This window comes from Lutra lutra, chromosome X (assembly GCF_902655055.1).
Source record: "Lutra lutra chromosome X, mLutLut1.2, whole genome shotgun sequence".
Classification (NCBI taxonomy): Eukaryota; Metazoa; Chordata; class Mammalia; order Carnivora; family Mustelidae; genus Lutra; species Lutra lutra.
The window spans coordinates 96,451,462-96,462,811 of NC_062296.1; the positions used below are offsets into that span (position 1 = coordinate 96,451,462).

Consider the following 11,350-nt stretch of genomic DNA (forward strand, 5'->3'; position numbering starts at 1 on the left):
CTGACTTTTAATCTATATACCAGTCAAGGAAATTCTGCTGTGTGAGGGAACCATACAGCAATAAAAATCTCTAATCTCTGAATCCTGGGTTGCAAAACACCCGTGATCCAAAGGTCAAGGAAAGAGAAGAGGGCTTTTATATTTAAATGCATAATATGGATTTTTATCAAGCAATAAAATATGCATAACCATTACCATTTGGCTTTGAATACGTGTACAAAATCTGTCTCTCTCTCTCTTTTTTTTTTTTTTTTGGAAGAGTATATCCTAAACCTAACTGCCTCTTGGGTATAAGAAGCCAGCACAGACATTTTAAGAGAACATATATAGAGGTTCTACCAAGTTATACACATTGCCCAATTCCTAAGAAAAAAGCAAAATACTGTAGTGTGGTTGCTGGCTTCTCTTGACTCCGATAATCCAGTGAGTGACAGTGCCCAAAAAATAAAAAAGAAGAGGAAAGGTGCCCAGGCATCCTAGAAAGAAATCATTCATATTATGGATTGGCTTGGAATCCTTGTCCCACGTCTTAGGAAAATGAAATTTGTACAAGGGCTCATTCACAAACATTCCTGGTAGATCATTTCATGAACCTGCAGGTCAACTACTTTTATCAAGCGAGGTGAATAATGTGATTAGTTGTCCTTTAATTTTATGTTAGTTACATTTGCTTATAAATATAAATGAATTAACTCTAAGTAATTACATAAAACATGAGCTTGTGTTATTACAGAATTAAAAGGAAGCCCTTGGGAACTTTTCAAACATGTTACAAATATACAGAAATGAAAGTATCCTCTAGTTTCTACTGTTTTTTCAAGTATCAGTGATTGAGTTTGAGGTGACATGCCAAAACTTCTCAATTTTATTTATAATTACTCATTTTTTTCTTATTTATCCGAGAAGTGCCAAACATAAGATTTACATTACTTTTTTAAAAATTGGCTTGAAAGGTTAACCCAAAGCAACTGCTCAAAAGACCAACTCATGAGCTGACTTGGAAGAAATATCATTCATATTTCAAATCCACCTGAATTTTAAAATCTGTACAGACATTTTATCCTTACAATTATATTTGGGTAAACTTTTCTTGGTAGAACATACCAAATACAAATAAAACCTGTGCATATTTTGTGTATGCATGCAAGGCTCGTATGTACGTTACCCAAATAGAATGTTACTTTTTCCTACTTTACAGGAGATTTTTTTTCTTTACGTATACTGTATATTTTTTACTGACACACTTTTGAAGGTACATACAAGAAGGCTTAGAGAATTAAGTAATTAAGGCAAAATATCAGAAATTATCAAGAGGTTTTTTCGTTTCACACACATCTGTTTTACATTTTAGTATTTTTTTAAAGATTTTATTTATTTATTTGACACAGGGAGAAGTAGGCTCCCTGCTGAGCAGAGAGCCTGACACAGGGCTTGATCCCAGGACCCTGAGATCATGACCTGAGCTGAAGGCAGCTGCTTCATTGACTGAGTCACCCAGCATCTCATTTTTTTTTTCTTTTTAGGTATTTTTGAAACGACTTTATTGAGCTATGAGCGACGTACAAGATGGTCTACATGGTGTCTACCAACGGATGGGTTGGGTCGTAGGTGTATCCCCGTGGAACCATCAGCACAATGTAGGCCTTGAATATTCCCAACACTCACAAACATTTTCTCCTGCCCAGTTTATCATTATGCGATATTATATTGTGATAAGAGCACCTGTGTGATAAGATCATCTAACATGGATCTGCCCTCTGTTGGGATTCTGTGATTGAAACAATGAACGTGGGCTCAGGTGGTCCCACAAGCCTATTGGGTGGGAGAGAGACTATGTTGAACAGTGTTGCATCCTGGGCTCAAACATGCCATACCAGCAGGGATTCCTTCCTTGCAACAATGTTTCTCCTTCTGCCCATTGAAACAAAGGGATGTCAGCTAATTGATTCAGGAAGGGAACACAGTTTATCGAATGTCATAGAAAAATGATGTCAGAATTAACGGTCACGGAAGAGCCCTTTTGCCTTGAATTAGGAGCAAAGGGTGAGATGTGGGTTTTCAGTGATGGCTGAATGAGTTAAAATATATTCTGTGGGATGACAGCAACTTTGAGGTGTTCTGCAAAGTATGATAATGAATTCAACAAAGTTAAAGGGGGAGAACTTACCTTTCATTGCTCTACGTGGTGGAAATAGGAACTCCGACGATGATTTGCTATGTCATAAAATACACGGCTTACAGTTAATCCTCATCTTTTCACATACATTTTTGGTGTTTTATACTTCCTTTTAGCAGAAATAGAACTCTTCCTGCCAGACTCGTAGTTTTTTGTTGCTTTGCAGTACGCACTCAAAACATTATTTTATCCTTAAGATATACATTTCCCAAAATTTATTAGTTTAATAATACTTTAAAACATAAATATGCATTGTGTTGTATCGATCATTTTGATGCCATTATTTAATAATTAAATCACCTTTAATTATTAAAGAATTATACATAGTAGCTATATTTATGTTGTTTCCATCGAAGAGGTATCATTATTTATTGTAATAAAACAATGCATAAGAACATTTTTTTCCCCCAAGTTTCTATTTAAATTCCAGCTAGTTAACCTACAGTCCAATTTGAGTTTTGGGTGTAGAATTTAGTGGTTGCAAAACCACATTTTTTAAGAAAGCGCCTATTGTCATAGGAAATAAAAGACATGTAAACACGGTAATATGTACACACAGTGTTTTTGTTAGCAATGTGGTAGCTGTCATTTCCTGCGATGTCACTTACTGAATTCTGGTGTGTATGTTTATTTAATCATCACAACTTTAGGAGGTTGGGTGTTACAATTATTCCATAACCGAGTTAAGAAACCGGGAGCTCAGGGAGCCTTTGCATCCCTGCCTGAGCTCACCCAACTTTGGAAGAGCAAAGTGGAGAAGAGAATTACATTAAAAGAAAGAATATTTCTACCTCACACCCTAAAACCCCAGCTATCCCTGACCCTCTAACCACCACCCTCCAGAATCATCCCACCTGTCTCACAAGGTCACCGTTTTTCTTTAAGAATATGCAGTATGTGTTGGTTATTAAGAAAAATATCGAAGTAATGATAAACATATTGTAAATAGTCATTTAATTTTTAAAGGATCTTTATTTATAGAACACGACTGTGGGACTTTTCCCCCCAGTGGTCTGTCATTCCGATGGAGTCCAAATGAGATCCTGGGTGAAGGAGATTAGCAGGATGTCCATGTTTAAAAATCGAAACAAGGAGGGGAGAAGACCACAGGGTGTCCTTTGAAAGTCATGCTACAGCACTAAAGAATTCACCTGAGCCCTGGGTTCCCACCTGCAGGCTATAATCGCGTTTGTGAATCCGGGAGCAAGTCCCAAAGCATCCTACATCATCACAGAGAACGCTGATAGGCTATATTACGTAATTTTCACCCACCGCGGATGCCTATTAACCCTGGGAAGTACAAAAGATGAAACTAATGTTACCTTTGTAAGTGCATCATGCTACCCTCCCCAATTTTGTACCAAACTTAAGCAAATTTACTATAGCATTACTTTCCTGAAGGTCTACTACAGACACCTTGTTCCAAAATGCTCTCTGAAGCAAATTTACCATTCTACTGGTTCCCTCATGAATGCATTCAATCGCTCCCTGTTTTTATTTAATATATGTGTACACATCTTTCAACACTTTTGAACGTTGTATTTTAGCATTGATGTTATCTTTCCCTTATGCGTGTTTGCAAACAAATGGAACACTCTTCCCTATAATTTTACTGCATGATTAGTATTTAATTTAATATATTTAGTTACTATGTTGAATGTTAATGATGATATTTATTTGGTTATGAATAGTAAAGCTTTATTAATATTTTAATACAATGTTTGATACTTATTCCTGGGCAATAATAAATACTGTGCACAAATGCAATACTGTTTGATTTCTATAAATCAAAAAACACAAACTTTTGTGTAAAAGTAAAACACAACACTTTTTCCTTTAGCATAATTGACACAGAAGACTTTTATTTTTTCATGAAAAACAAACATTAGAGGAAAATCTTATTGCAATGTGTCACTCACATTTTAAGTTGTTTTTCCCTTTTTTCCTTCTATTGCTAGGAAATCAGGATACCCTTGAGTCAGGCAACATTAAACACATATGAAGAATAAAAATGAAGGAAAAAATAATACCACAAAAATTCTGTGTAAAAATTGGATGCAGATTTCTCTTCAAATTTTACCATCAGAGTCATTAAGAGTTTGGAATTTAACTGAGTACAAATTGGTAAGTAAAATTATTAATACAACAATTAATACAATAATATCACAGTGTATCAATAAGTGCACATTTTAGGTTTTTTTATTATTTTTTTTACAGTCAGTAGATTTGGCATCTAAACTAGTAAGTGTACTCGTGTTCAATTTCAGAGTTGTTTAGACAATTAAATTTGAGAGGATATTGAAATAAAAACATCATTGTTGTTTTGTGTATACACAGGGAAACAGCTGTATCTTTTAATGGGTTTGTATATATTTTTTTTTTTTTTTAAAGATTTTATTTATTTATTTGACAGAGAGAAATCACAAGTAGGCAGAGAGGCAGGCAGAGAGAGAGGAGGAAGCAGGCTCCCTGCTGAGCAGAGAGCCCGATGTGGGGCTCGAACCCAGGACCTGGGATCATGACCTGAGCCGAAGGCAGCGGCTTAACCCACTGAGCCACCCAGGCGCCCATGGTTTGTATATATTTTCAAACGTAAATGCGTATATTAACAAGAGTGTATGCCAGTGAGACTATTAAGACGAATGCTTTCAAGGAGATATTTCAATTTTTGATTTTTAACAAATACATACACAAGCGTTATTTCCGTTTGAGCTAAATGCACATGAGTTTGTCTTAGGACCAAGTTTCTGTTTGAGCTAAACTTGCAGCTAAGTTCATTTGTGTTTTTTTTTTTTTTTTTTTTTTTTCAGGACGGAGAGGAATTGATCAAAGAAACACATGGTGGTACTTGGAAATATGAAAGTGTATTTTCATTTGCATGGGTAAGTACACTGCTGTAATTTGCAATTTGAACAATTTGTGTTATCAGGACTTGTTTGAGGAGGTATTTCATTTTTGAATTTTGAACAAATAAAAATAACGGTTGTATAGAGAATGTTAAGTCGTAAGCGTACCAGGATTTGTAATCATAGTTATTTGGATTTTAGAAGTTGAATTACAATTTGAATTCCTGAGTAAAGCAGCGTTGTTTGGGATTAGAATTTGTAGGTAAATGATTGTTATTTGAAAATTTGAATAAGAGCATCAGAGTTATTTGGAATTTGAATAAGTGCATCTGTGCTTATTACCGGAGATATTTGAATGTTGGAATTTTATCTGAAATATGAGTTAATAAGTAAACCAGTGTTATTTGGAATTGGAATTGATATACGTAACAATCCTGCTTACGGTCTTAAATTTTTGAATTTTAATTTGGAATCCAGCTAATGAGTCTACTAGTGTTATTTAGAAAGGCGTATTTGCTTTTTATCCAAATTGAATTTAGATCGATAAGTATACCAATGTTATTTCAATTTGAGCTAGCAAGGGCACAAGTATATGTTCTCAGATTCATCGGGATTATCAAATCTGAAATGAAACTGGAGCTAATAATTAATCACTGTTGTTTGCTCTTAGAGCTAATAAGTGTCTCAGTACTTATTAGGGGTGTTATTTGCATTTTGAAACTTCCACTGGAAATTTCCATTGGAAAATTCAGTGTGTTATCTGGCGTTTGAAATTTACATTATAATTGAGCTACTAAATACATGAGTGTCCCTTGTAATTAATGTGAATAACAACACATTTCAGGGTTTTTGACTTTAGAATAGGAGTTTAAATTCCAAGTAGATGCATACTATTGGTAATTGGAATTTAAAGGACTACTTGGATTGGGCCCTGCTGGTCGTTAAATTTATTTGCATTTTAAAATTGTTATCGGACTTATAAGTAGTACGAAAAGGAGGTCATTTGGAATTTCTGCTTATATGTGCACTGCTGTTTTTGTGTTTGTTTTTTCATTTGGGAAAGTCGAGTTAGAATTTGAATAAATCGAGCACAGTCACTTTTCCTTTTAGCTAATCAATGCACTAGTATGTTTTTATCAAAATTAGTAAGCCACTGTTATTTTGAGTTTGATCTAACATGTTAACTAATGTTATGTGACATTTGACTATATACATTTTATATAAATGTATGTGTATATATATGTGTGTGTGTGTGTGTGTGTGCATGTGCTGTTTGGAATTTGAATAAGGGGAATTTTTCTTGTTACTAGAGAAATTCATATACCAGAATTTTAAATGGAATTTGAGCTGATAATTACAGCAGCATTATTTGGTAGTGGGAGGAAAGTGTACCTGTCCTTGTTATGGGTGTTATTTGGGTTTGGGGATTTATTTTTTGTGTTTTTATTTTTTTGGATTCCTCAGTTGGGGATTTCACATTGAATCTGCATTGACACCGGTGTTAGGAAGAATTTAAACAGCAAAGTGTACCAGTAGATTTCTGGAATTTGGAATTCTAATTGTATATTGAACTACAAATTAGAGCATATACTATGAACTACACCAATGTTCTTTTAAATATTAGTTATTAAGTTCACCAGTGCTTGTCATCCTTTTCCTTTTTATTTTTTATTTTTTTGGAATTTTAATTGGAACGTAATAATACTCTTGTTATCTGAAATTAGAACAGAGACATTTACCAGTGCTCATTATTACTATGATTTGGATTTTGGATAGTAAACCAAAACTTGAATTCATAAGGAAACCAGTGTTATTCACAGCTTGAAACAATAATTATGCCATTGCTTGGAATCCGAGAAATTTGGATAATCCAACTAAAATGTGAACTATTAACCCAGCAGGGTTCATGGAAATTTGAACCTTGTACGAGCTTGTTTTCAAAGTTACCTGCATGTCTGTACATGATCTAATATGTACAACAGTGGTATTTGAACTTTGAAGTCGTACGTGCATTCAAGCTTCTTACCAGTTTTATTTGCATTTTGGAATTGGAATGGATTGAGGTAGGGATTAATACAGAAATCAGCCTGACTCAGGACTGGACCCAGTAAGTCAGCATCCTTTGGAATGGAAATTGGAATGTGTACGCATGTATGATTTGAAATTGAGATGAGTCACTCTACCAGCACTAGCAATGCAGATGTTTAGGTGTAGGGATTGGAATTTAAAAGTGAACTATTTGAGAGAGAAAGAGAGAATGAACGAGCAGTGGGGAGGGGCAGAGCGAGAGGGAAAAGCAGAAAAGCTCTCAGGGAGCCCGTGAGAGGCTCGATCCCAGGACCCTGGCATCATGACCTGAGCTGAAGGCAGACGCTTAACTCACTGAGCCACCCAGGTGCTCTAGAATTGAAATTTCAACATGAACTCTTAAATGCATGGGTGCTTCTGGGAATTTTAACACAAGGTCACTGATTGCTCTCACAGTTCTTTGATCAGTAGATGAGTAACAATGTTGACTCATCATTCCAGCAACATATTTGAAATTCCAAGTATTGGGGCGCCTGGGTGGCTCAGTGGGTTAAGCCTCTGCCTTCAGCTCAGGTCATGATCTCGGGGTTCTGGGATCGAGCCCCGCATCGGGCTCTCTGCTCAGCGGGGACCCTGTTTCCCCCTCTCTCTCTGCCTGCTGCTCTGCCTGCTTCTGATCTCTGTCAAATAAATAAATAAAATCTTTAAAAAAAATAAAGATTTTATTGATTTATTTCGGAGAGGGAGAGAGAAAGCATGAGCAGGGGGAGGTTCAGAGAGAGGGAGAGGGAGAAGCAGACTCTCCGCTGAGCAAAGAGCCAGATGCGGGACTCAATCCCAAGACCCTGATATCATGACCTGAGCTGAAGGCAGAGGCTTAACCCACTGAGCCACCCAGGTGTCCCTATGTAGAATAGTTCTGTGTGAAAAATTGTCTGCACTCCGCCTGTCCATCTCTGCTCTACCCTCTCCAACCCTGGGCGACCCCTGATCTCTTTACTGTCTCCCCAGGTTGGTCCTTTCCAGAATGTCATGGAGTTGCCATCCTCTGACTTAAATCCTCTTTCCAGCTCAAGTTCTTTCACTCAGTCTATATCTTTACAGGTTCCTCCATGTGTTTTCATGGCCTGACAGCCCGTTTCTTTTTGGAGCTAAAACTGTTCCATTGTATGGACGGGCCACCGTTGAGGTACCCACTCAGCTGAAGAACATCATGGTTGCCTCCCACTTTGGCCAATTATGAACCAGCTAGCTGCGAGGCACGTCTGAGCATGGGTTTTTATGTGGACCTAAGTTTCCAACTCTGTTGGGTAGATATCATGGGGCGACACCTGCTGGATTTCCTCCTGTAAGAGTAGGTTTTGTTTTGTTTTGTTTTTTTAAGAGTAGGTTTAGTTTTGTAAGAAACTGGCACGCCATCTTCTCACGTGGTGGCACCATTTTGCATTCCCACCAGCGATGAGAGACAGTTGTCCTCGCTGCCCTTCTCACCAGCGTCTGGTGCTGGTCCCCATCCTCTCAGCAGAGGGTGATCTCAATCCCGGTGGATGAAATGTCCGAAAAATGGTGACCGGTGGTTCAACCCACAAGTTCGTGTTGCAAACCTATATGCTTCCTAGAGCCCTTTTATTGAAATGATCTCTCAAATGCATGGTCCGTGTCGTCTCGTTTTGGACTCTTCTGGACTGACCACTGGAGAGTCGTCTCGGAGCCAACAAAACGGTTTAAATGCCTGTTTTTCTTTTGTTGCTGATTTCTGTTTAGAGCGAGAGGGATGGACGCAGAAAAGAGACGTAGCAAAGAGACATTTACATAATTGTCGCTTGCTAAGGTGAACATTCTACACAAAACTCAATATCCCTAAAAAAACTAATAGCAAAATGTTGCTAAGGTGAAAGATGTCATTTTCTTGTACCTTGACCACAATTAGTGGCAACTTGATTACTGAGCAGTTCCCCTCTTTCGGGGGGTGGGGACAGATGGCCAAGTGCATAATCCAGAAGTGACCATTAGAACCTGATAGTTATTATCTTGGCAAATATAATGGGGCCATAAGTTGGTGTATGTACATACTTCTCCAACTGTTTAATGAATGTCTAATGCTGTCCATCTCCAGGGAGACGTGCAGCCTTAATTTTCTAACGATAAAATATGTTTTGAAAGATGATATTCCTCTATTGTCTCACGTAGGTGTCCTTTATGAAACCAAGCCGACATATTTCCAGTGATAACACGTAAGGTCAGGACACCTTTATTAAACGTGGCCATTGATGAAACGGACGTGCTGATCTCCACTTGTGTTAAACTGATTACCCTTTCTTTGCAGCGGCTCAGAGATTTCTGTGTTTTCCTTCTAATCACCGCTTGATCTAAACTGGTGTATATTGTGCACTCAAAGTTACGTTGTAGCTGTTTTGTATTTCCCACTCGTTTCTCTTCGGAGACAATGTGTTTGAATTTGTTGGTTTTTACCATTATTGTGCTCTCGATCAATGGTACGGTAGTCAGATGATCTTTCTGCAGCGCTTTATTTCTTGGGACTTTGCTAATTTTTTAGTGTCTAATCTGGAGGTAATTTTTACTGAAATATGTGTGTTTTAAAGGATTTTATTTATTTATTGGACAGACAGAGATCACAAATAGGCAGAGAGGCAGGCAGGGTGGGCGGGGGGGAGCAGGCTTCCCATTGAGCAGAGAGCCCGATGTGGGGCTCGATCCCAGGACTCTGGGATCATGACATGAACCAAAGGCAGAGGCTTAACCCACTGAGCCACCCAGGTGCCCCAGAAATATGTTTCTTTATAAAAAAATACACATTTCCAGGGCACGTAGGTGGCTCAGTCGGAGAAGCATCTGGCTCTTGGTTTCAGCTCAGGTCATGATTTTGGTATCATGCGTCTGGACCTCAGGGTCAGGAATCTGCTTGAGAGTCTCTCCCTCTACCTCTGCTCCTCCCCCTGCTTGCGCTGTCTCTCTAAAAAGAAATAAATCTTTATATTTTCAATCTTCTCAATACGTTTCTGTGTATATGTGTGTTTGGGTACATAGTTACATGTAAAAAGTTAAAATTGTGATATTTCTGGGCATGTATCCCTGTGTGCGTCAACATCTAGAATTCTATTAACGTGAGAGCAGACGGTTAGTGTCCGAGGATACGTTCATTTTTCCAACCTTTGGCACTGCTCATATGTTTTCTAAAATGGCTATTCCAATGGGACAGGAGGGGTTTACTGATTCTGCCTTTTTACCACGGCCTGCCTTGAGATGGTCAGTGTTTTTCATTTTCGGGACCCCTGGTAGACTGGGTCAGAGCATGGCTGTCATGTCCAACACACAGATTACTCCAGCTGGCATGCCGAGACCCTCCCTTGTGAACCACCTACTTATTTTTATTTATTATTATCAATAGTCCTTGTGCAATTCATGTAAAATAATACATTCTCCTAAATACTGGCTATGAACCCTTTGCTGAAAATATCTAATATTCGATATTCTCGTGAATATAATCTAGATTTAAGGACCTTGTGTTTCCATTATTTTACAGGAGGAATTGAAAATCAAACATTACAAATGTTACAAGGATAATTCAATTTGCCACTCTCGTTTTCTGTAATAGCTTTTTAAAAATTTGTGGCCAGTGCTTGCTTCGGCAGCACATATACTAAAATTGGAACGATACAGAGAAGATTAGCATGGCCCCTGCGCAAGGATGACACGCAAATTCGTGAAGCATTCCATATTTTTTTGTGTAATAAAACCATAAAACTACAAAAAAAAAATTTGTGGCCAAGGGAAAAAAAAATGTGTAACATGAGATCTACCTGATTCACAAAATTTTAGATATAGAGAGCAGTATTTTTTTTTAAAGATTTCGTCCATTCATTTGACAGAGAGAGATCATGAGTAGACAGAGAGGCAGGCAGAGAGAGAGAGAGGGAAGCAGCCCATCGGGCTGAGCAGAGAGCCCGATGCGGGACTCGATCCCAGGACCCTGAGATCATGACCTGAGCGAAGGCAGCAGCTCAACCCACTGAGCCACCCAGGCGCCCAAGAAAGCAGTATTTTAACTGTGAGTAATTTTATGTAGTGGACCTCTAGAATGTGTTCATCTGGACCGACTGGAACTCCACACTTTTTCTTTTTTTTTTTTTTTTTTATTAACATACAATGTATTATTAGCCCCAGGGATACAGGTCTGTGAATCATCAGGTTTACACACTTCACAGCACTCACCATAGCACATCCCTTCCCCAGTATCCATCACCCAGCCACCCTCTCTCGACCCCCTCTCCCACCACCA

At 38.1% G+C, this 11,350-nt stretch overlaps 1 non-coding gene across 1 annotated transcript; it reads left to right on the plus strand.

Moving 5' to 3' along the window:
* Nucleotides 1-10,687: 10,687 nt before the first annotated feature.
* LOC125092479 (U6 spliceosomal RNA) lies at nt 10,688-10,794 on the plus strand. Its single transcript, XR_007124941.1, has one exon. It is a non-coding gene; the product is annotated as a U6 spliceosomal RNA (small nuclear RNA).
* The last annotated feature ends 556 nt before the right edge of the window (nt 10,795-11,350 follow it).